This window comes from Lepidochelys kempii, chromosome 5 (genome assembly GCF_965140285.1).
Source record: "Lepidochelys kempii isolate rLepKem1 chromosome 5, rLepKem1.hap1, whole genome shotgun sequence".
NCBI classification, from domain to species: domain Eukaryota; kingdom Metazoa; phylum Chordata; order Testudines; family Cheloniidae; genus Lepidochelys; species Lepidochelys kempii.
The window spans coordinates 54,569,455-54,595,973 of record NC_136384.1 but is presented as its reverse complement, the minus strand read 5'-3'; the positions used below and the strand labels follow the sequence as shown (position 1 = coordinate 54,595,973).

General features: G+C 40.2%; 1 pseudogene; it reads right to left on the bottom strand.

Moving 5' to 3' along the window:
* Positions 1 to 23,847: 23,847 nt before the first annotated feature.
* On the bottom strand, positions 23,848 to 25,803 carry LOC140912056 (uncharacterized; annotated as a pseudogene).
* Between the last annotated feature and the right edge of the window lie 716 nt (positions 25,804 to 26,519).

Below are 26,519 nucleotides of genomic sequence, written 5' to 3'. Positions count from 1 at the left end.
TTGCAATAGCAGAGAGATGGAAAGACCTACTGCGGTCTCTCTTGATTCTAGAATGCAGAGGGAAGACAAAATCTTCAAACTACTCATCCAGTCTCTGGGAGGTCAGAGAGAAAAGCACCCAAGAGCCTTCTACCAGACTTCATAGTACTGTACAACTTTTGTTACACCCTGCTCTTCAGTAGCTATGTTTTGTGGATTCAGCATTGGAACCTATGCTTAAAAATGAAGACTCTAATGGAAATGCTTAACTTTTTATTTCAGTTGGACTTAAAAATGTGTTTTCCTGAATAAGGATTACATGCTGAGCTGGAGTGTTACCCCTATAGTTCAATGAAAAATACTACTGGGATGCATTCTTAGCTTTATTTTAATTCCCCTACCCTATTGGAGCTATTGTATTACTACTGATTTAATTGTGATTGTAAGAGCATCAGGGAGTTGTTAACTTTATTCAAATATATTTTACATGCATGAACATGTCCCAATACTGAATTTTATGCACCCTACTAGTGTCATTTGAACATTGCTAGCACAATAGGAGAGCTGAATCATATTAACATCTCTCTCTATCTTATTAGAGTCTAAACAAAATCCACAAATACAATATGAGAACCACCAATGTAGAGAAATTTGCCACAATAAGAATTTTTTGCTGTATTGACAAAAACACTACATACTCATACACATCCTACCAGCTACTGTACAATGTTGATTCTTATCATATTACCGATAACACTGAACAAATCTCATATTTCTTGCTGGAACAGTCACACACACTGAAAATTGCTCATGCTGTTTTTGTTTTTTAAATAGTATCACAGGTAACATTCACTAGTTACTTGCAGATATTTTCTTCCTTGTATTAGGCACAAATGGTCTTTCATTTTTCTTAAGGGGTACAGGTTTTTCTCCTCTCCTTTTACAGGAGTATTTACTGTCTTCAGTGCAAGGAAAATCCCACTCTCCGCATATTTATTGAAGTTCCTGTATCTTTTTTATACATGTGTAAATCCAGAGCATATCCTACCTTGTTTCATTATTCAAGGATGTGGCCAGCAGAGGAGGGGGGAAGCAACACATTTTCAAGCATCATGTAAGTGTCAGCATCAAGATGATCAACCAGCCTGAGTAAACTGGATTGCACCAGTGGGATTTTGTTTGTTTTTAAACTCCAAATGAAACTTGCCCCTACACAGAATATAACCTCAAAACCTAGGCACAACTTAAGTCCCACTTATGCCCTCAAATCAGGTATGAAGGGCCATATCCTAAGCTAGAGTAAACTGTCATAGCTTCATTGAAGTCAAGCTGACACACCCAACAATTCACTGTTTTCTGAATGTTTTGTCTGTTGCGGACCCATAAGCAATGTTTGGGAGAGAGACTTCAAAATTTGACCCTGGGAAACTAGTTTCAACTGCATACAAGTATTTTCAAGCTCTATGGCTTGGAGACCCATGGGAATTGGTTCTCCTGAAAAGTGTTGTAAAGTCCTTTCAAATAGAATTTGGAAAGTTCTACAGAGCTCTAGACATTAGAGATGACAACTAGTATCCTAATTCAAAATTGCCAAGTCCATTTTTCTTTCATTCTGAGTTTCACTTTTTATAGGGAAAAAAAAAAAAAAGAAAGCCCTTAGGAGCAAGGTATTTGAATCTGAAAACATTTTCCTCCTAAATAGTTACTATATTTCAGCAATGGCTATGTCATAACCTTTAGCTAATGTGCAGTAATTATTGAGGTTGCTGAGGCTGTACTACAATTTGAGAACTGTGCCTAGTTCCTTCATGACATAATTCATTGTTGTTTTTCATTAAATGTAAGAAAACCTGTATATTAAAGTAGGATTAAGGGTTGCTGTACGGTGTGCTGGATGGAATAGCACTCTCAGCTAAACATGACAATGCCATAACTAACTACTGCAAGAGAGGAAAGATTAAGTTGTTTGTCAGTTACAGGTGGGTGTTATGGACTTACTACTGCTACCTGAACCCAGGACCAGTGACAGAAGCAACAGGATACCCCAGGCCAGTGTTTCCTCAAACTTTTTGGTACCAGAGACTGGCTTGCTGCTTTCCTAAACTATGTCAGGGAGATCTCAGGGACTGCTCATTGAGAAATACTGCTCTAGGCTATGAATAATCTTGGTGAAAATTGGTCAACTGTCATTGAAGCATTTAAAAGTTTTACATTTTGTTCCTCTGTCCTGTTCCTGCTTTTTAAACATGCCAGTAATTCAGGAGTACAGTTGTGTGGGCCAGAACCTGGTCCACATTTCAATCCCTTTATTATTCTCCAGAATTATCTTTGTACATGCAAAAGTAACTTCAACAGCCCAATGGAGATTCCCCCAGCACAAGTGAATCCCCAGCAAAGTGTAGAGCCAGCTCTGTACCATCATCTCTTAGGGGACATCTTGAGGCATTGTAGGTTGGGCGAGACCATGGCTGGAATGTCTTATGCTCCAAAAATACTCAGATCTTATAACAGCCCTAAGAGGAGGATTAACAGGGTAAATTAGAGCAAAACCTGAGCCAAGATTGGAAACCAACTTTAGTCATATCCATCTGCCCCACATCTCACCTAGGCAGTTCTGCCAAATGGGTCTTGGCTAGACCAGAGGAATGGGCTGAGCATAATTTCAAAGCCTCAGTTTGGTGTTGTTTTCAGGTAGATTATTGTAAATATGTCCAAAGAAGGTGCAATAGTTGGTCCTAGAAAAATTATGGACTAGTTGTAGTTATAAAACAGATTATTTGTCCATGCAAAATAGTATTTCCAGGTGCAAGAGTGGGAATTGTATTTACATGCGTGATTACCACAGCCGCATGTGAAAAAAAAAATGGTGTTTATTGGGTGCTGCCATCAAACCCTCAGGAAGTTTGAATCAGAGAGAACATTCCTATAGTGCTGCTAGGACTCAATTTTATAGGTCAATATATAGATCCAGCTTCAGGAACGTGTTGGTGGAATTTTTTATACATTATATTAAAGGTGTTTTATTGGAAAGGCTTTGGATTGTTTTGCAGGACTTCAGATTGTTGTCTGGCACCGAGGGAAAACTAAGCGGTAAAAAATAGGTCAGATATCACAAACATAAGTAGACAGGTCACTCAGTGGGGGATCAGCTCTTTCCAGTTTTGAAGAGATTATGTTCAAGGGAACTATTAGGGCTACAGTACAATAATTCTTGTTTATCTGTATAGCTAGCTGAGCTTAAGGTTAGTTTTCTGCAGACATTACAGTGCATTCAGAGATGCTGGAATTCTGCAGAACAGTCATGCCAATTTACTATTACCAGGGTAGAGGAGGTTTTTCATCACAATCCACCACAGCTAACTAAAGAATTTCACGGAAAATTGGAACATTTATTATAGGTTATACTAAATGCAAACAGTTATGTAATTAAACAGGAGAATGTTTCCATTATAAAGGCTTATAACTGTGGTTGAAAAAAAAAAATCCTCCCTGACTGGAATTTGAGGTACATACAGCAGCCCTTTCCATGTCTGTGCAATCCAGGCCAGGATTTTTTAGGCAAACCCTATGTGGTGAAATTAGGCACTATAAACTCTGCTTAGTTAATCTGTGTGTTAGAGATCCAGCGCAAATCACTGTATCTTGTATGAGTTCAGTGGCCTTTGGCTATAATGAATATAAAGAGCATTATTTACAAGTCCCATCTCTTCTCTACCACCTACAGATAGAATTCTTAGATGGAGGCTTCTTTTTTCAAAATTGGTTGGAACAAAAAATCAGTTCAGATTTGTTTAAACATAAATAAAATACTTTTGACAGATTCATTTTTCTTATACCTCAAAAGAAAAAAAAAATCTATAAAAACAAGTGACAAACTCAGAATCCTTAATAAAGATTGATTTCTATGTCATCTTCTCAAATAAGAAAAATCTTAATTTTAAAAGTGTCAGATTGAACAGTTTAACAATTCAGAAAGGTCCTGCACAAAGCCAATGCAGCACTGAGATCCCACTTACATGAAGCCATCAAAATAGCGTATGAGCGGGAGTTTAGTGGTAAATAGGCCTCATGCAGGAATACTGCACAGGAGGAAATTGGAAACACTTGATGTCAAGGTTCCTCCCCCACTCTGAACTCTAGGGTACAGATGTGGGGACCTGCATGAAAACCTCCTAAGCTTACTTTTTTACCAGCTTAGGTTAAAACTTCCCCAAGGTACAAATTAATTTTAATCCTTTGTCCTTGGAATATCCACTGCCACCACCAAACTCTAACTGGGTTTACTGGGAAACAGTTTGGACACATCTTTCCCCCCAAAATCCTCCCAACCCTTGCACCCCACTTCCTGGGAAAGGTTTGGTAAAAATCCTCACCAATTTGCATAGGTGACCACAGACCCAAACCCTTGGATCTGAGAACAATGAAAAAGCATTCAGTTTTCTTACAAGAAGACTTTTAATAGAAATAGAAGTAAGTAGAAGTAAAGGAATCACCCCTGTAAAATCAGGATGGTAGATACCTTACAGGGTAATTAGATTCAAAACATAGAGAATCCCTCTAGGCAAAACCTTAGGTTACAAAAAAGACACACAGACAGAAATAGTCATTCTATTCAGCACAATTCTTTTCTCAGCAATTTAAAGAAATCATAATTTAACACATACCTAGCTAGCTTACTTACTTACTAAAAGTTCTAAGACTCCATTTTTGTTCTATCCCCAGCAAAAGCAGCATACAGACAGACACAGACCCTTTGTTTCTCCCCCTCCTTCCAGCTTTTGAAAGTATCTTGTCTCCTCATTGGTCATTTTGGTCAGGTGCCAGCGAGGTTACCTTTAGCTTCTTAACCCTTTACAGGTGAGAGGATTTTTCCTCTGGCCAGGAGGGATTTTAAAGGGGTTTACCCTTCCCTTTATATTTATGACACTTGATAAACTTAAAGTTTAATTGTAATCCATTATAAAGTTCTTAATTATCACCACCTGCACAAGTCTGAGCTCCTCTGAGCAATGGCACATGGAAACTGGTCAAAGTTGATAGCCATGGTAACAGCACCACTAACTTTGGAAGCAAGTGCTGTAGACTTTCCAACACTCAGAGCCACTTATGCATCTAACACTTTGAATTCATCAAAGATTGCGCACTGAGATCACAATAAGAAATACTGGGTCTCTCCTCATCTGGCTGAGAACGTAACTTTACTGAAGTTGCGCTAAACCAGAATTAAATAAACAGACCTAAACACAATTAACAGATCCGGTAGTAATCAATTGCTAACAATCAGATCCAGTTGCTCTGGGATGGCACAAATCCCTGTGTGACAATTGCACAAATACACTCCCACTACTGCCAACCTCAAAGTCATGAGTCAGATCCTCCCAAGACCAAGAGATTGGCCCAAAAACGATGTTTTTTTTAAGAAAAGAAACACACTCAGTTTGCCAAAACTTTCTTTGGCTACAGTTAAAGGCTGAAGTGTCTTTATTAAATTTTTTTTAGGATTGATCTTTTCATTTGTGTGTATTTTAATAGACTTTCTAGTAAACTATGAAAACCTCAGTATGTTCTGATTTAGTGGAAGTATAAGGAAAATCTTAGTATTGTACATGTATTCCAAAACTAACTAAAAGTTTCCAAGATGCTTTCAGTGGAACAAAAGCCTTTAGCTCTCTGTTTCTCCTTTTTACACTCTTCACTTGATTTGCCTCGAGCAATCCAGCCCGTTACTGCAATTCTTTTATTTTTAATTTAAATGCAAACTTTGTCACTTAAACCTTTAAGTAAGAGTTTGTAGAAACAAGTATTCAAAACCTGAAGAAGAGCTCTGTGTAGCTCGAAAGCTTGTCTCTCTCACCATGCAAGTTGGTCCAGAAAAAGATATTACCTCTCTCACATTGTCTATTTAAAGCCTGACACTTTTAGCAGCCTCTAGACCAAAGACCAAATTTATCCCTCACATAAGTGGGCTTGTTTCTCATTGATCTAGATTCACTTCAGAAGCTCCATGACAGTCGTTCAGGCAAATTAAATGGTGACAAATTATAGTGGAAGCTACACATCAGGTACTATCTGGTCTTGAAACTGGCATAAGTGGCAGAGTAGTGTAATGTGTACAAATTTGACATTAACTGCCCAAATGAGTCATTTCTAATGCTGGTACAACATTTTTCACCCCCCACCTGCAACAAAAAATGCCTATGAATTCTGCAAAAAATGTTGTACTGGTAGAAGTTGTCAATTTTTTTGGCAAAAGTGTTGGGGAAAAATTGTTTTGAATGGTTGAAAAAATGTGAATTGTTTATAAATACAAAAAAAATCATTTTGATTCAAATGGAAAGGGAAAAAAAAAACAGGGGTTTGGGTTTTTGAGGCTTGGGAACTCCCTACACTTTCTTTCCCTATTTTAATTTGATATTCCTGGGAATATATGGTATGGTGTGTATATATGTTGGGAAGGATTTTTTCTTACATCATGCTTGCTACACTATACTTCCTTCCTTCCAGTTGTAAAATAGGAAAACTTTCCTGCAAAAAGAGTTTAGAACAAAATGGAAATATTTGTGTGGACTTGCCAGATTTTTTTCCCCCATGAAATGATTTGAAATGAAAAGTGTTTACTTGGATTCAAATGGAATAGAAAGAAAAATATTGTTACAGTTGGGAAGGGGAATAAAAACAAAACAAAAATTATTTGAATCCATTTGATTTGAATCAAAATGAAGTTATTTATTTAAAGAAATAAAAAAATCAAATGAGATTTTTCATTTCATTCAGAAGTTTTTACAAAAAATGTTTCCCCATTTATAAAAGGGTTACCTCACTGCTGGAGCGCCCCCTCATGCCTGGGCATGGAATAGTAGTGCCTTCTTCTCTAGCGCCCTCTGCCAATGGTTGCTTTGGTCCCACATTGGTCTGCCTCTTTTTGCAACTCAGCCCTCCCAGTCTGGTGACTTTCCACGTAGCTTTTCTTCCAAGTAGCCACTCCTCCCACCAGCTTCCCACATGTCACTTCTCTACAATAGGATGTTTTCTACCGCTCCAGAGCACCTTTTCTGTTTCACTCCTCTGAGAGTAGCAGCCCCAGGGCTTCTCCCAGGAATCCTTTAACCAAATTCAAATGTAAAAATCACTAACTCCAAACTGCTGTCAGGGTTTTAAATAATCCTTAGCCCCATGTATCAGGGGGCTTCACACCACCTTTCTAGTGGCTGGTAGGGGAATCCAGGCTCACTCTTCACACATGGGTCTAGTCCAGGGACCCTAGAATGAGATGCCAAGGTTTGTTCTATCAGACATCTTCCCACTGTCTCCCTGTACTCCTCCTTAATATTAGCCTTTCTTCAAGCCTTTTCTGCAGCCTCTTATAGGCTGTTTGTTACTATCAAAGCCTCCCAGGGCTGCTCCAGAGATACAGTTCCTGCCCTTGTGTCAGGATCACCAACAGAACTTTGCTCCAATCCTGGGTGTTCCAGGTATCTCCCGCCCACTCCCATCTCTTGGCTTCCTCTTCACTCTGCAGGAGTCATCCTGTTCTCTTTGGTCTCTCTACTACCAAGAGAGTGACCACAGAGTTCTTCCCTCTCTCCCTGCAGTCCCTACTTTGCACTTCCCTTGTTTATAGTCACCACAGCTCCTTCACAAGCTGAGCTTCATCTTTTAATTAAGACTGTCCCAGATGCAGCCAGGTAGTATAACTGGCCTCTCAGACCCACACTGAGCCATGTATTACCTGTTTGGGATACACACCCCATCACTCCATTTTTCAACCAGTGCCATTTTAATTTACATAAAAATAATGAGGAGTTCTTGTGGCAAATTTATTTGGGCATAAGCTTTCGTGGGTTAGAACCCAATTCATCAGATGCATGGAGTGAAAATACAGGAGCAGGACATACATGAAAGGATGGGGGTTGCTTTACCACTGCAAGGTCAGTCTAATGAGATAAATCAATTAACAGCAGGATACCAAGGGAGGAAAAATAACTTTTGAAGTGGTAAGAGAGTGGCCCATTACAGACAGTTGAAAAGAAGGTGTGAACAACAGTAGGAAGAAATTAGTATTGGGGAAATTAAGTTTAGGTTTTGTAATGACCAAACCACTCCCAGTCTCTATTCAGGCCTAATTTGAGGGTATCAAGTTTCAAAATTAATTCCAGTTCTGCAGCTTCACACTGGAGTTTGTTTTTGAAGTTTTGAGTTGAAGAATTGCCACTTTCAGGTCTGTTATTGAGTGACCAGAGAGATTGAAGTGTTCTCCTACTGGTTTTTGAATGTTATGATTCCTGATGTCAGATGTGTGTCCATTTATTCTTTTAGGTAGAGACTGTCCGGTTTGGCCAATGTACGTGGCAGAGGGGCATTGCTGACACATGATGGCATATATCACATTGGTAAATGTACAGGTGAATGAGCCCTTGATGGTGTGGCTGATGTGGTTAGGTCCTATGATGGTGTCCCTTGAATAGATATGTGGACAGAGTTGGCACCAGGATTTGTAGCAGGCTTGGTTCCTGGATTGGTGTTTTTGTTGTGTGGTGTGTAGTTGCTGGTGAGTATTTGCTTCAGGTTGGGGGGCTGTCTGTAAGCGAGGACTGGCCTGTCTCCCAAGGTCTGTGAGAGTGATGGGTCATCCTTCAGGATAGGTTGTAGATCCTTGATGATGCGCTGGAGAGGTTTTAGTTGGGGGCTGTAGGTGACAGCTAGTAGTGTTCTGTTATTTTCTTTGTTGGGCCTGTCTTGTAGTAGGTGACTTCTTGGTACCCTTCTGGCTCTGTCAATCTATTTCTTCAGTTCACCAGGTGGGTATAGCAGTTTTAAGAAGGTTTGATAGAGATTCTGTAGGTGTTTGTCTCTGTCTGAGGGATCAGAGCAAATGTGGTTGTATCTTAGAGCTTGGCTGTAGACAATGGGTCGTGTGGTGTGGTCTGGATGAAAGCTGGAGGCATGCAGGTAAGTATAGCAGTTAGTAGGTTTCCGGTATAGGGTGGTGTTTATGTGACCATCGCTTATTAGTGGTGTAGTGTCTAGGAAGTGGACCTCTTGAGTGGACTGGTCCAGGTTGAGGTTGATGGTAGGTTGAGTCACAAAAGTGCGTAGCAAGAAAAGCAACTAAGTGGATGCTGTACATCGTATCCATCTCATATACCCTTAGGGAACACCAAATCATTGTAGGTTTTACATCAGCCAATGGCACACCAGTCCGAGTTACACTTCTGTGCCACTTTCACCCACTTTCTGAACAGCTCATTCCAAACCCATAATTTACAGCAACACTTATGTCACTAGTGAATCTGGGCCATTTCAAGTAGAGGTTTATCTGCTTATTCTAGAGCCTGATCAGTTCTAAAGCCTCTATCTACACACTAGAATGAAGATGGCTGAGGGAGAGTGAAAGACATGTTTGTTGGAGAGGTATACACATCTCATACTATTTTATAAAATTGTGTTCAACCTATTTAAGAATACACTACCCCACAATAGCCACCTAAGGCAGAAGCCTGTGACAGTTATTTGGAGAATTCAAGTAAACAGATGATTCACTTAAAACAAAGTAATTACCCTTTTCCCATGTGTTTAGAGGGGAAAAAATGGTAACACAAATGACGTGTCTACTCAGTCCATCACTTAGAGAAACCTGAACATTGATGGCTACAGAACAAATATGAAAATATTGCAATCAAATATTAGATTTGATAAATAGCCAAAATTCTTCAAGGTATTCGACTACTGTACAATCTCTAACCACAACAGAATGTGTGTTTCAATTACTTTAGTCACACTTGAAAATTCCATCTTACAGCCAGAGTCTATCCCATAATATGTATCTTGAAATTGAGATAATCTCTCCCTCCCCCCTTTAAATAAATATATAAAATGAGAGTTCACTTCTCATTCTAAATCCACTCATTGCTGGAGTTACCCTTAAAATGTCTTCATTATTATCTTCCTAAGCCACCTGTTTACAACTGAAAATTGTAGTATTCCCCAGGAAATATTAGAAAAGTTCAAGGATGATCCATTTTCAAAGGACAGACTTGCACCTTAAAAATAAAAGACAGGGATACACCTGAACTCCTAAGACTTCCAGTATTATCAACAGAAATATTAACCAACTTGATTACAGTGTAATATTGCTGCAGGCAGGCAATCAACCATGCGATTTCTTGAGCAACTCATGAGGTCATGGTCTATGTCTCTTTGTGAAAAAATAATATAAAATGATACTCACTTGCAAATGGGTCTTGACCCTTTCAGGATGTTTAAATAGCAATTAATGTTTAACTATCATATTTTTTGAGACTTGGGAAAAGAATCTTTAAATGAACTCTTAGATTTGCTTAAGTGTTCTCTTAATCCAGAGGTGGGCAAACTTTTTAGCCTGCAGGCCACATTTGGGCATGGAAATTGTATGGCAGGCCATGAATGCCTGGTGGGGGAGGGAGACTCTATGGAGTGTAGCATGGGGGGACTCTATAAGGGATTGTCATAAATATAAAGGGAAGGGTAAGCACTTTTAAAATCCCTCCTGGCCAGAGGAGCACCGGAGCTGGGCAAGCCCCCGACACCGCTCCCCGGCCTGAGCTCAAGGGCCGGATAAAAACATCTGATAGGCTGGAAGCAGCCCGCGGACCTTAGTTTGCCCACCCCTGTCTTAATGGAATCTTAATCAGACAGATTGTAACACAAACTATTACTCAGAATTATTTTCTTTGAGTATTGTATATGGGGTCCCCCCCCCAGGAGTATTGTATATGGAGTTCCCCTTTCCCATTTCAATGACCAGTGAGTGTATGTTATACTGTCGTTGTGATCAGCTAGATATTTAGTATAGGACTGTTCTCCTGAAGCAGACAGCTCATCTGAATAGGACTAGTGGTATTTCGGACTCATTTGTTTAGTAAATAAAAATGCAGATCATCCCTTTCTCTTGCAATCTGATAAAAATGGTCTCATTAATATTATAAATTAAACAGCTGAAATCCATCTCTAATATGGGGAAAAGCACTAAACCGTGTATTGATTTTCTGTTTATTGGACCCAGTAGACTTTTAAAATGTCAAATGTTAGATTACAAGATTACAAGAATAAGCCATGAATGAAAAAAATCAAGAGTCTAGTTGAAACACACTCAATATTTTAAATGAATCATACATTATATATTTCATCTCTTCAGCTGCAACCTTGACAAAATTACAAGTTTGGTCAGCCTGAAAAGCTTCAGCATTTTAGTTTTTCATTTTCCATCTTATTGGTATAAAATGATTCCTGTGACTACTGAAAAATTGAGAGACCAGGGGAGACTTCATGCAGTTGGTTATGGATTAAGGGTCCATTCTTGAAAACATAAATAGACCCTTTGATTTCAAAAGGGACTACTTGCAATAACCACTTCAGATGCTAGAACTAGTTGTTTTTTGCAGGATTAGGTCTTATGTGAATAACTATATTAAAATATTCAGAATTAATAATTCCTTCATCTGTTACCTGATAGCAAAATGAAGATCTAAGTACAATAGAACCTCAGAGTTATGGACACCTTGGGAATGGAGATAGTCCATAACTCTGAAATATTTGTAACTCTGAACAAAGCACAGTTCAGGCTCCAGATCCAGCAGTGACACTTCAGGCCAGGCTTCTGCAGCAGCTGATCTCCCTCCTCGGCTCCAGCAGGCAGCTTCTTTCCCTGGGTCAGATTGCAAGCTTGTCCCCTTCCCAGCTGTGTGTGCGTGTGTAAACAGTGCCCTCCCTCCCCCCTGGCACTCCCCCTCCTGAGGGGAAAGAGGGTGAAAGCAACACAGACCCCAGCGCTGCTCCTGCTCTTCTGGCTCCTGCTGCCTTGGTCTGGTAACACTCAGACCTCTTATTGTAGCTGTAAGTGGGTGCCCTGCGCATGGAGGTGGGGTGAGGACAGGCAGCCCAGATGTGCCTACCTTTAGGATGCAATACAGGCACAGTACAGTATTTGCTTCTCCCTCCCCCCCCCACCTCCGATGCTACCTGATTGGTTACTTCTAGTTTCACATGATGTCTGGTTGACTGGTCAGTCCGTAACTCTGGTGTTCATATCTTTGAGGTTCTACTATACACACATTCTTTATCAATTGGCTATATAAGGCCCCAAGAAGCCAAAGACTGCTATGAGCCCCAAACACAAAAATTCAGCCCTAAGCCAAAGATCCCAAGCACTCGTTTCATTGTGTGAAGAACTGTAATTGAATGAAAGGTATTTTTATTCTGTATGTGAACTCAGACACCCTCCCACTATAATTCACTGCTTCTCACAGGCTACTTCTCCTCTTGATTCTGTGCACGAAAAGGGGTTAAACAATAGGTTGTTACCACAAAGGACTTGTGTTCAAAAACAGTTACTGTAATGAAGTCCAAATAACTTAAAAAAAAATTGTAATAGGTAACTGACTAGTCAGCCCTGGCTACAGCAAAGCCCAGCTGCGGGGAGAGAAGGGGAAGGAGGAGGAAGAGAAAGGCTAATCTTGGCTTCTTGGGAAAATTTCCTTCCTTACCCCAAATTGCAATCAGCTTCTTCTAGGAGCATGCACGGATGCATTACAGAAACCTAGACAACTGACAACTTCAGTTTAACGGAATGAGTTAAATAGGATCTATAGGGCACAGGCCATCTTTTTTGTTTGTTTACACACGTGTAATGTGCCTAGCAGAATCAGTCCTCAAACCCTAATTGGGGCCTTTAAGTGTTACCATAGAATAAACAAATGTTATAAACCCAATTAAAAGTAAGGGTGAGAAAGCTCAACTGTTGTAAGGAGGGAGAATGCCTTTCACGCAAGTCTGATTGAAATGTTCCATTAAAATGTCTTTGTTTTTGACAAAAAATAGCTTTTTGAATTATATCAACATTTTCACCTTTTTTTCTATTTGTAATTAATCAATGTAAAATTCAAATTGAAACAATTTTGTCTGGTTTATTTTTTTTTTCCTTCCTTCCCTTCCCCACTTTTCCCAGTTCGGTTTCTCTTCATTTGAGATTTTTCATTGAAAATAGTTTCAATTTTTTTTTTTTTTAAACTAGCCTTACCTCTTCTGGCAGATGACCAATTTGCTACCCACATATAGGGAAAGAAGATCATTCTAGTGACCCATAGGGGAATTCTCCTACCATCCCACCTCTTGCATTCCTGTGGTTACATACACTGTATTTTTGTGATTTTCATGTGCACATCACACCTATTGTCTAACATGTTCTATTATAATTCTATGTACAGTATTGTATCCTGCTCACTGGTATTGTACTTAGCACTATGTATTGTCCTGAGTGAGCCAATATTTTTACCCCAACAGACCATGAACAGACAGAAAGGTATACATCCATGTCTCTGTTACTCATACATACTAATGCTGAAACATTACTAAAATGAAAAGCTAAGTAGCTGTTCACATACATTGATATGAACCAACCATTGTTCCAGTTTCATATTTGCCATTCACCTAGCAAATGTAAGCCCTGTGTTTTGGATGAAGTACAATAACTATGCCCCAGATCATCTATGTAGGAACAACCTGTGAGATGGCAAGAAACATCATAGGGTACCTTGTCTTTGAGTAGTGTCCACTGGATTCTTTATTCAGGGGGAGAGGTAAGAGAAGGATTTGCTGCTGCTATCATGCAATGAACTGGAGAGGTGACAGCCTTAAAAACCATTTGTTTCCTTAAGATCAGCATGTATCTTTCTGTGCTCCCCAGCTCCCTGGCATCATAGCTCCATTTCTTCTGAAAGCAGTAGAGTTTTTTCTAACCAACAGCTCAGTGAGAATTTCAAAATATGGCCCAAGCAGAATAGAATCTGCATTGTATTTGTCCTTTTGAGGGAAAAAAATATTTCAGTAAGGCTAAGAATTAACAAATAATGCATGGGGAATTTGTAAATCTATTATTTCTTGCTGAACATCTGTAACTCCTGCTAATGTGAGAGAGTTATGTGTATACCAAAAAAAATCCCATACACACCTTAGCCTACCCTTTGAAAATCTTATGCCTAATCAGCCAAGAAACTACTAATTTGTAATTTCAGGGAAATAAAATTAGCATAAGATCCCCTGAAATTGGATCCACAGTTCAAAAAGCTATTGAGCATAGCAATAAAGTCACCATTTCCTTTCTTTACTTCACTTTTGAAAATCTACACTTATCTCCTAAATAATCATGAACATTTAAAAAGAATTATACACTTAAATCTAAAATGGATAAAAGGTGAACATATTTACAAATAATAAGCAATTCCAAACATTGGAGTTGATCTTAAATGGATCAGAAAATTGTCATGCTGTTATAAACTGAAGGTGCTGGCAATATTTTATTAAGTCCTAAATATGACGTTCCTTGACACTGTAGTGCATAAAGAAATTTCAGATATCATTTCTCTTTTTTGACTCCATTGTATCTTCCTTGAAATTTACATCTATATCTTCTTCTTTCATGGAAATAATGTATCTTGCCTGCTGGACTACCCTGAAAAGATTGTATTTATCATATGACAGAGGTTCTCTCTTTTTTTCCCCCCACTCTGCAGACTACTTCTTAAGAGATGGCTAGACGGGGATATGATAAAGGTTGATGAAATCATGAAAGGTGTAGAGAAAGTGTTATTTACCCCTTCAGATAACACAAGAAACAGGGGTCACCCAATGAAATTAACAGGCAGCAGGTTTAAAATAAACCAAAGGCAGTACTACTTCACACAACTAAACTTTGACCAACTCAAATGTTCAGTAAGTATTGCACCTGTTTGCTTAAAAATGTACACACACACACCCCCTACATGCTGATATTCCTATCCTATACCCCTTTTACCTGGCTTTATTTGCCTGACCCTCTGTGGGCAAGTCTGTAGAGGGCAACATAACTCAAACACAAAGTCTGAATGTTGAAACAACTGAAAATCCAGAGTTTAGTTCCACACAGATTCCAGCTGGTGGCCTAGGTGAATTGGCAGAAAGATATAAAACTTCAAGCATCCACATCCCCACCCGCATCATCATATTTTATTTATGAATTCAGAATTTCCTAAAGTATTTAGTACTCACATAGCCAGCTTTTCCCCTATTTTCATGCTCCTCTGCACTTCTCAGAAAGAGCTGGAAGTGCTTGAAGCACCATGATAAAAAATGTCCTTGAAGTATTTTCAGCCAGGAACAAAAGTAGAATTGCCAGAAATCTTGTGAGAAAGCCTTTATTATTAGATTTCCCACAAAATATGTTTTGATAATTCAGAAAATCTTTGAGAAACATCTGAAACATGGATACTACTTCAGCGAGTTCCAAACACTGGAACTTTTGAGGATTTTCCTTCTCTAGGGAAAACTCATAGAAATGCTAACAAGCAGTAAGTTTACATTTGAACATCCTGTGGTCTTTTCTATCTAGTTCCATTCTGGAAAATAATATCTAACCTGTTCATTACTAAGTTAGCCTAGAAGATGATATAGTAGTATTATGGCTTCAAGCTTCATTTTCATGGCTTTCTCCTCAACCAATTATAACTTATTATGAGTTCATATTCTGCTACAGTAATGGTGTAATATCAAGTATAGTGGTACAGCAGAGCTAGATATATGAAAAGGCAGCAGGAAATTGCTATGTCAAAATGTAACATTTTAAAGTTGAACTTAAGAGGGGGGGTCTTTGTTGGGTGGAGGGATAGCAAAGTGGTTTGAGCATTGGCCTGCTAAACCAAGGATTGAGAGTTCAATCCTTGAAGGGGCCATTTAGGGATCTGGGGCAAAAATTGGGGATTGGTCCTGCTTTGAGCCAGGGGGTTGGACTAGATGACCTCCTGAGGTCCCTTCCAACCCTGAAATTCTATGATTAAAAACTATTTATGCAGAGCTGGGCTTGAATTTTAGATATTTGTAACTAGTCTTGAACTGCTGGTCCTAATTAGTTGGCTATGGATGTAACGTATTGTATGCATTTATTATATTATATCTGCTGATATACACATGCCCACACATATATGTGGAAGTTATATCCATGTGATAAGAGTTAAAACTGTGATCAATTGTATTTATCATGCATGTTTGACCCACCTGATGTTCATTAATCCATCTATGCTTGGACTATGATGATATTCCGAATGTCCAAACAGCTTCAAAAGACCTGACACATTTTAAAATCTACCAGTCACAACAGTTGCTTTGCCTTATTTCCTCACCAGAGGCAGAAATCCATTTTCTCCTCCAGGAAAATTAAATTGCACTAAGGCACAGAACAGATATCATCAATCTTGGACTAGTGACATCTATAAGGTCCAATACCTTGTGAAACTACAAGGCCAGAAATGGGAGCTTTGTACTATTAGAAAAGAGAGATTCCATGATGTATTTGAATATTCTAACCAGCAGGTTACAGGCATTGTGGTGTCTCTCAACCTCTCCTGTCATAGTTCCACTTTGTATGAAACACTAACTATACATCAACAAGAGAGAGACACTCTATAGTTCAGTTGTTAGTACACGCACATGGAAGACCTGGGTTCAAATCCACCAGAACAGCAATTCAAACATAGGTCTTCCCCATCCCCGGAGAGTACTCTAACCACTGGGCTATTGTGCAAGTGCGTGTGCTCTGAGAGAGCCTACCGGATCAGGCCAGGCCAGCAAGATTGGCATGAGAACACCTAGTTTATTAACCCTGCTGGGGCTTAGGTGACAAGCAGCTTGGAGGTCTCAAGATTTAGGTGGCTTTATGTATGCCCACCCGCAGAAGCATAAACAGGTAGGGGACTTTATCAGTGGAAACAGAGGTGCTACAAGGTTAGACTGCAGCTGAGCAGAGGTTTTGAAGATCTCAGTGGCACCTAAATGTTAGATCCACAAAGAGAAGTAGGCATCTAAGTCTAACTCTTAAAAGCTTAAGTAATTTTTGAAAATGAGACAGGCTCCTAAGTCACTTAGGTGCTTTTACAATTTTTTTTTAATTACCCATGATAACTAAGGCATTGGGCTCTACAGGCAGAAGAATATGAAAGCACAGTACCATCAGCTTTTCAAAATGATCTTGAACATTTCAAAAATAGCTTTTCTGTAACATGTGGCATATACAAAGTACATATTATTAGGGCAGAAGTCAATATCTATAAGGGTTAGAAGAAACTTTACTTATAGGAAGGTTATAGTACCCTTCTGCAGGGTTTCTTGCACAGTCCTTTAAAATGGATGGATCATTGGTCTGATTTTGCATGCCAATTAATAACAATTAATTCCTGTGTGTAACGTGGTACTGGACACTACTTTGGGATGAAAAAACAGACAGAAGTATGGCTGGCCAAATTTTGCCTGAATTCAATGGCAAAATGTGTACACATACTGCAACATAACAGGATTTGCATGAACAAATCCAGAGTGTGTACACTCAACAGGTAGGTGCTGATTTACCTGGACACAACATAGGTTCCTCATCTGAAAGTTATTATGATGATGCCACTTCAGGGATCCAAATGTGCATTACAGCCCTACTGTCTAAACACTGTACAAAACAGAAGAAGTCATAGTAAGATACTCCCTATGTTAGAGCAGTCAGAATCTAGGGTTTAGACAATACACCACAGGTGAATTAACAGAAAAATGTGAGAGAAGGAGCACAAGGTAACTTTAGAGAGAGATGCATATGCACAGTTACAATGGTCTCAGTCACAGGAGGTCAAAAGACTAAGCAATGTCAGACTACAGTGTCCATATACAGTACCTGCTAGTTACAAGAGTCTATGACTGTGACATAACTGACTGCCAAGGACCTTTTTATGTCATCATAAACAGGAACAGAACAACAGAAGTGGCCACGAAGGATGAGTAATATCTGCCTCTGTAGACTATATAGGAATTAGTATTGAGTAGATATTAAAAATAATAATAGAAAAATGAATGGATTTCCATTTGTGTTGTTTTTCCATTACCTTTTTGACTGAATGGGAAAAGCATCTTTAAATCCCCATAAATATTGATGGTCCACATGCATCCTTTTACTAAGAATTTGGTCCCTGCAATAAACCTCATTTTCAATTAAAGATTCTTTTGCAACGCTTCTTCACTGCCTGAAGCTAGGTCCAAGTTTACCAAGTACAATTTTGTTCTGCTTTGACAGCTCTGTATTATAATTATACAAGACTCACACTAAAATACTTGCTAATATAAGTCTCCTATTTTTGAACTGTAATCTTGGATAAAAAGACTTAGTAAAATAAAACGCAGACGCTTATAAAAACCATACTGCAGTATTAGGCGTCTATACTGTTTCTTAGACTCTAGAGCAGAGATTTATCTCACAACTTCTGCTTTAATAAATAGAAAATGTGTGGCTAAATTCCATGCACTACTTTGAAAATCTCAACCTTTACGTCTATAAAATCTAGGACTCCATCTCCAAATGTGAGTTTACACTTACTATAGTGGTATCCCCATTATTAAATTATTCTAGGTATGAAAGTATGATTCCTCTGAAAGCCTAAAATTTCCATTACCAATTTTGTAATTTTCCTTTTCAAACTAATTGCTATACTGAAACAATGTTGAATATAACACAGAAGCATGAAAAGTGAATTGGGCAAGCAGCATTGCTGATATAACTCGACAGACTTCTGATCATTCCATTTTAGAACACTCCCTGATAAGAACAAACATTGTTCTTGACATTGAACTAAATTCTGGTTACTGATGTTTCCTTTGAAATAAAATATACTTTTATTCTGTGTAAATAGAAGTATCCGGATCTGCCCACTTGTGATTCCATCCTATTTTACTGTCGTCAAAGCAGAAAGACACACGTGTTAAGCCATGGTAGCACTTATTCAGTAGTTGCATGTATCAGTATATAACATACTTTACCAGTTGAATCAAAGAGAAGAACTGTTATTGGCTGCAAATAGAGCTGCTTTCTCCTTCTATTGATGGCAACGTAAATAAGTATTGAGAATAAAAGCGGAAGGAAAATCTGATAATTATATAAAACTAGCTTTGAGACTGATATAGTTATATCAGCTTATATTTTACATACATATTTGAATCAATGCAGTACAGTATAGTGAGTTTCAGTGGAAGGTTTCCTTCGTACATTCTCAATTTATATAGAGACAGACAAATGGTACAAATAAAATAAAATTGCACAACCTTTTTCACAGGTGACAGCATCACATGTTCTGACTCTGCTTTCTATTTATTTTATGACATGCTTGTAACACTATATGGAAAGTTTCTCATTACAGCCTAAGCTGAAACTGTAACCTTGCGGGAACATTTTATACTCTACTGCAGTTCTTTGTCTAGACAATGTTTTCTTTAAAGCCTTTGAAATAGAGCCAACAGTTAAATCATTTTTACAGGACATGCATGCTGTATATGTACTACAACTTTCTGGCAGACCAATAAAAAATTAAAGTCAATTAGTAACCCCAATAACTGTGCATTGACCTTTAGATGCCACAAACCTGGTGAGGGACAATACCCTATATCAGTAACGATGTAATCACTAACATGATTACTCAGCAAATCAAGATTCACTAAATGACTGATTTTTGTTATTTAAATTGTGATAAGCCATGCCTACTTAAGCACCCTAACTCAAAAGCCACAAAATAATTATTTTGCTATATTGGCTAATGGGGTGAATTAGGGGAGACAGACAAGATCTGTGTGTAGATAGTGGATTTTTTTCACTGTCAGCTTTAAGGATCAATAGAGAAAGGTATACAACATATTCTTAACACCTATTGAGCAGTATAAACAGAATAAAAATACCCTAACTTTTCTTTTTTTCAGGACTACATTTTCCTATCATTCACTGTGCCTCCTGCAACCATGCGATTTTGAAACGTGTTGCATACCCCGGGGGGGGGGGGGGAATAGGGGAAGAGTAGAAATAGCACTATTTGTTCTATGGTAAGGAAAAATCTCTGGAATGGGAGCTCTCTGTTGTATTTAATGATAGACTGAATGGCCCTCCAAGTCACAGATTTTCACTCTTGCCCCTTTTGACCAGGAGAAAGCTACAGTAGCATGGTGGCATTTAGGAAATTCATAACATTTCCTTGATATATCAATTCTTTATTCACATCCTAAACAGGGGATTTCTTCAAACTTCACATTTTTACAGGATTTTCTTATTTATTTTTAAATATCAAACACGTTGTCTCTCATCTTTCCTTCAGTGCTAAGGGAAGAGGGGAACTCCAACCATGCTGCATTTTGGTGTTTCACACTCAGGCCTTGAATTCATGGCAACAATACTACGCTCCAAACTCACCTGGCTTCCCAAGCCTATTTCCTCACCCCTCTACTTCTCTCTTTGGGACAGAGTGGTTGTAAAACCTTTAAAAAAGGCACAGACAGACACAGTCTTTAAACCCCTCTTGTAGTCAGAGCCAACCAAAAACATTTAAAAGGCAGCAAACATCAGTCTCAAAACACTTAAGGCCCTGAGTTTCAAAAATAATTAGTGACATTGGGAGTTTCCATTTGTAAGTACTCACTTAACATACCTTAATAGAGCTTGATTTTTTTCAGAAAGAGGAAGGATGGGTATGTGTCCTAGTTGAACACTCAGAATCACAAGGCATTGCTGGAAATCTCTAGTCTAAATAACAAAGCCTTATACTGACTTCAGTAGAGTTACCTTCCTGCAAAGCAAAGCTTTTCTTATCCAGTTCCCCAGCCACTCCCAACTCCATGCTCTTAGCTTCCATTTACTCTAATATGCTCAAAGCTGCCTTCCCAGGGAGGCTAATGATCTTCACCTGTTTTGAAGTCTTGCTGGTTAACCCTTATCTCCCCACACACAACTGTGTCAGAAGCATCAGGGAAGAAATCCAAGCTGGCCCCCATTGAAGTCAAGGGGAGTTTTGTCATTGGCTGAAATGCTGCCACAATTTCACCCCTAGTTTTTCTAGCCTAGTCTTTGTCCTGTCCCTCCTAGGACCAGTTGGCTAATACACTTCATAACACATATTGGCAGATAATACACTCTTCTAATCTCTTTATTTAAAAATCTCTAAATAACACTGACACCTTTCATATTCAAGATAATAAATGTCTATAGTTCATGTTTCAGCTAGATCTATAAAGTGAATGAAATCTGGTTTGTTTCCTAAACCGTGCATCATTACTGTGAAATGAAATTAAAAATAAAAGTGTGAGAACTTTAATACAATATTTTATAGACATATTTTTTTGTGGAAGGCTAACTGTCTAAAGCAAGTTCCAGAGTAGCAGCCATGGTAATCTGTATCTGCAAAAAGAACAGGAGTACTTGTGACACCTTAGAAACTAACAAATTTATTAGAGCTACAGTCCACTTCATCTGATGCATAGAATGGAACATATAGTAAGATATATATATACATAAAGATAAGTTGGAAATTACCATACCAACTGTGAGAGGCTAATTAATTAAGATGAGCTATTATCAGCAGGAGAAAAAAACTTTTGTAGTGATAATCAAGATGGCCCATTTAGACAGTTGACAAGAAGGTTTGAGGATACTTAACTTAAGGAAATAGATTCAATACGTGTAATGACCCAGCCACTCCCAGTCTCTATTCAAACCCAAGTTAATGGTATCTAGTTTGCATATTAATTCAAGCTCAGCAGTTTCTCCTTGGAGCCTGTTTTTGAAGCTTTTCTGTTGCAAAATTGCCAGCCTTAAATCTTTTACTGAGTGGCCAGAGAGGTTAAAGAGTCTAAAGCAAGTATCAGGACTAAGTAGACTGAAGCTTTTTAATATCCCATAATTTGTAGCCATATGAATGGAAATAAGATAAGATGAGCTGTAGTTTTGTTTCAGGTTGTAACCAAATAATTGCCTTGTAATGGAAATATTATTTCTTGTTTGGAAGAGATAGCATGGGTGATCATCGGTTACCAAGAAAGACCGGGTAAAATCCTTTGACCAGTACCGTCTATTCCTTTAATTTTCTTTTTCTTGTCATCCTGTCTTCATTTTGTCTCCTCTTCAGGGCCGTGTCTATGCTGCAAAAGTACTCCGATTTTACAGAAGTTGATTTTTGGGAACAGATTGTATAAAGTCGAGTGCATGCATCCACACGAAGCACATTAATTTGGCAGTGTGCAACCACAGTACTGTGGCAAGCATCGACATTCCAAGTGGTGCACTGTGGGTAGCTATCCCACAGTTCCCGCAGTCCCCGCTGCCCCTTGGAATTCTGGGCTGAGCTCCCAATGCCTGATAGGCACCAAAAATTTGTCACAGGTGGTTATGGTAAATGTCACCAGTCAACCGTCCCTCCCTCGCACCCTGAAAGCAACAGCAGACAATCATTTTGCACCCTTTTCCCTGGATTGCCTGAGCAGATGCCATAGCACAGCAAGCGTGGAGCCCATTCAGCTCACCGCAGCACTTATGACCATTGTAAACACCTCACACATCATTGTGCAGTTTATGCAGAACCAGCACCTGAAAAACCAGGTGAGGAGGTGACGGCAGCACAGTGATGAGGACATGAACACAGATTTCTTTAAAACCATGGTCCCCAGCAATTTGGAGATCATGGTGTTACTGCGGCAGGCTCATGCTGTGGAATGCCCATTCTGGGCCCGGGAAACAAGCACAGACTTGTGGGACCACATAGTGTTGCAGGTTTGGGATGATTCCCAGTGGCTCTGAAACTTTTGTATGCGTAAGAGCACTTTCATGGAACTTTGTGATTTGCTTTCCCCTGCCCTGAAGCACAAGAATACCAAGATGAGAGCAGCCCTCACAGTTCACAAGCGAGTGGCAATAGCCCTGTGGAAGCTTGCAATGCCAGACAGCTACCAGTCAGTTGGGAATCAATTTGGAGTGGGCAAATCTACTGTGGGGGTTGCTGTGATGCAAGTAGCCAACACAATCATTGAGCTGCTGCTATCAAAGGTAGTGACTCTGGGAAATGTGCAGGTCATAGTAGATGGCTTTGCTGCAATGGGATTCCCTAACTGTGGTGGGGCTATAGACAGAACGCATATCCCTCTCATGGGACCAGACCACCAGGGCAGCCAGTACATAAACCGCAAGGGGTACTTTTCAATGGTGCTGCAAACACTGGTGGATCACAAGGGATGTTTCACCAACATCAACGTGGGATGGCCAGGAAAAGCTCATGACACTCGCGTCTTCAGGAACTCTGGTCTGTTTAAATGGCCGCAGGAAGGGATTTACTTCCCAGACCAGAAAATAACTGTTGGGGATGTTGAAATGCCTATAGTTATCCTTGGGGACGCAGCCTACCCTTTAATGCCCTGGCTCATGAAGCTGTACACAGCACCCTGGACAGTAGTAAGGAACAGTTCAACTATAGGCTGAGCAAGTGCAGAATGGTGGTGCATTTGGATGTTTAAAGGGTCGCTGGCACAGTTTACTGACTCACTCAGACCTCAGCGAAACCAATATTCCCATTGTTATTGCTGCTTGCTGTGTGCTCCAAAATCTCTGTGAGAGTAAGGGGGACACGTTTATGGCAGGGTGGGAGGTTGAGGCAAATTGCCTGGCCACTGAATACGCGCAGCCAGACACCAGGGCGGTTAGAAGAGCACAGCAGGAAGCGCTGAGCATCTTGTTTCTTTGAACACCAGAGAAACTTTGAAAACCAGTTGCATGACTGGCCAAGGTACTGTGTGACATTTCTGTTTGTTTCTCCTTGATGAAAACCTGCCTCGTTGGTTGCCTCTAAATTCCCTGTAAGCCACCTGCCCTCCCCCGTTCGATCACAGCTTGCTTGCAAAGGAAATAAAGTCACTATCATTTAAAAAAACATGCATTCTTGATTAATTTATTATAAAAATAGGGAGATTACTCACAAGGTAGCCAGGGTGGGGTGTGTTAGGAGGGTAGGAGGGAAGGAAAAGGCCACTTTAAAACTTGTTGAATGCCAGCTTTCTGTTGCTTGGGCTGTCCACTGGGGTGCCTGGAGCCTTCCCACCCCTTTCCCCGTGTTCTTGGGCGTCTGGGTGAGGAGGCTATGGAACTTGGGGAGGAGGGAGGGTGGTTAAACAGGGGCTGCAATGGCAGTCTGTGATCTTGCTGCCGTTCATGAACCTCCACCTGACGCCAGAGCATGTCTGTTTGATCCTGCAGTAGCCCCAGCATTGCCTCATGCCTCCTCTGATCTTCCTGCCACCACCTCTCCTCACGTTCATTGGCCACTTTCCTGGACTCTGCTATTGTGTCCCTCCACACATTCTGCTGAGCTCTGTCAGTGTCGGACGACTGCATGAGCTCAGAGAACATTTCATCGCACATGCGTTTTTTTCACTGACTTATCTGAGATAGCCTTTGGGATGGAGAAGGGAGGCTTGAAACTTTTGCAGCTGCTGGAGGGAAAAAAAGGGAGTGAAGTATTTTAAAAGATACATTTTACAGAACAATGGCTATACTCTTTCATGGTGAACAACACTATTCACATTACATAGCACATGTGATTTTGGTACAAGGTCGCGTTCTGCATCTTATATTGAGTGCCTGCTGCTTTGGTGTTCGATCACACACGCAGTGCGAGGCAACAGAATTTGGCTTGCAGGAGGCCATGGTAAGCCATAGTCTTTCGGCTTCTGTGACCTTCATAACAGCAGCGCCGTCCTCTCCCATACCAAGCAAAGCACATTGAGTTGGCCATTTAGTGCTGTGGTTTTCCTGTTAACATGCAGCAGCAGAAACCAAACTAACCCCCCTGCCATCCAATTCCTTGGGATGATTGCTTTAGCCCTCCCACCACCACGTGGGTGGTATCAGGGAAAATCCCTGCTAGCCAAATGTGAACAGCTCAGCGCCAATGCCCCCCTGCCTCCCACCACGTGGCTAACTGTGGGGAGGATTTCTTTTCAGCCACAGGCAAACAGCCCTGTAGGAACAGCCACCTCAGAATGTCCCCTTAATTAAATTCCCCTGTTTCAACCAGGTTACCCTGACCAATATCACTCTCCTGAGCATAACACAGAGAGATAAAGAACAGATGTTGCTTGAATGCCAGCAAACATCGGGACCATATGCTGCAATCTGGTATCATTTGTCATGCAATGATACCGGATTACTTGCTACTAGCATGGCGTGGTAAAGTGTCCTACCATGGAGGACGAAATAAGGCTGCTCTCCCCAGAAACCTTCTGCAAAGGCTTTTAGAGTATCTCAAGGAGAGCTTCATGGAGATGTCCCTGGAGGATTTCTGCTCCATCCCCAAACATGTTAACAGACTTTTCCAGTAGCTGTACTGGCCACGAATGCATCCCAAGTCCTCAGGGCTACTCAATCATTAAAAAAACGCTTGCTTTTATAATATATATTATATTTTAAAAGAGACACTCACCAGAGGTCCCTTCTCCAGCTTCGTTGGGTTGGGACAGTATTTCAGTCAGGGTGAGAAAAAGATCCTGGCTGTCGGGGAGAACGGTGTGCTGTGTGCTCTCCTCAAGCTCGTCGTCCTCCTCCTCATCTTCCCCGTCCACAAAATCCTCAGGCATGGCGGAGAGTACCCCATCATCAGAGTCCACGGACAGGGGTGGGGCGCCCCCCCCTAGAATTCCATGCAGCTCAGCATAGAGGTGGCATGTCTGGGGCTCTGTCCCAGAGCGTCCGTTTGATTCTTTGGTTTTCTGGTATGCTTGTCTGTGCTCCTTAAGTTTCAAGAGGCACTGTGTTGCATCTCTGCTGTACCCTCTGTCTCTCATGGCCTCTGAGATTTTTTGAAATGTTTTGGCATTTCATCTTTTGGAACGTAGTTCTGATAGCACGGATTCCTCTCCCCATACAGTGATCAGATCCAATACCTCCTGTTCGGTCCACACTGGAGCTCTTTTTCAATTCTGGGACTGCATGGTCACCTGTGCTGATGAGCTCTCCTGGACAAACAGGAAATGAGATTCAAAATTTCCCGGGACTTTTCCTGTACACCTGGCAGTGCATCCAAGTTCAGAGTGCTATCCAGAGCAGTCACAATGGTGCACTGTGGGATAGCTCCCGGAGGCCAATATCTTTGAATTGTGTCCACACTAGCCATAATTCGAAACGGCGATGTCGATTTCAGCGCTAATCCCCTCGCCGGGAAGGAGTACAGAAATTGGTTTTAAGAGCCCTTTATGACAAAAAAAATGGCTTTGTTGTGTGGACGGGTTCAGGGTTAATTTGAGTTAACGCTGCTAAATCCAACATAAACTCATAGTGTAGACCAGGCTCAAGTAAATAACTGTAAAGACTTCTGGTATACAGTGATTTCAGTAAAACATGGTCCTTGTAGTACATTTGTGTTCCAAGGAGTCCACTTATAATTGAAACAGTTCAAAAACAGTACAGTTAGCATTGGAGATGAATGAAAGGTAGAACTGAATTTCATCTGTGTACTACTGGCATTTGAAAACCTTGAAGAGGAATAGTAGTATGCCACAGTGAATGGTATCAAATATCATTGAGTCAGGACTGGATTTAGGGGCATGCAACCCATCCTGGGGTGCCAGAGTTGTGGGACGGAGGGGGGGGCAAAAGGGAAAATAGAATGCTTGAAAAAAAATGTTTCAGGTATTCCGAATGTGGATTA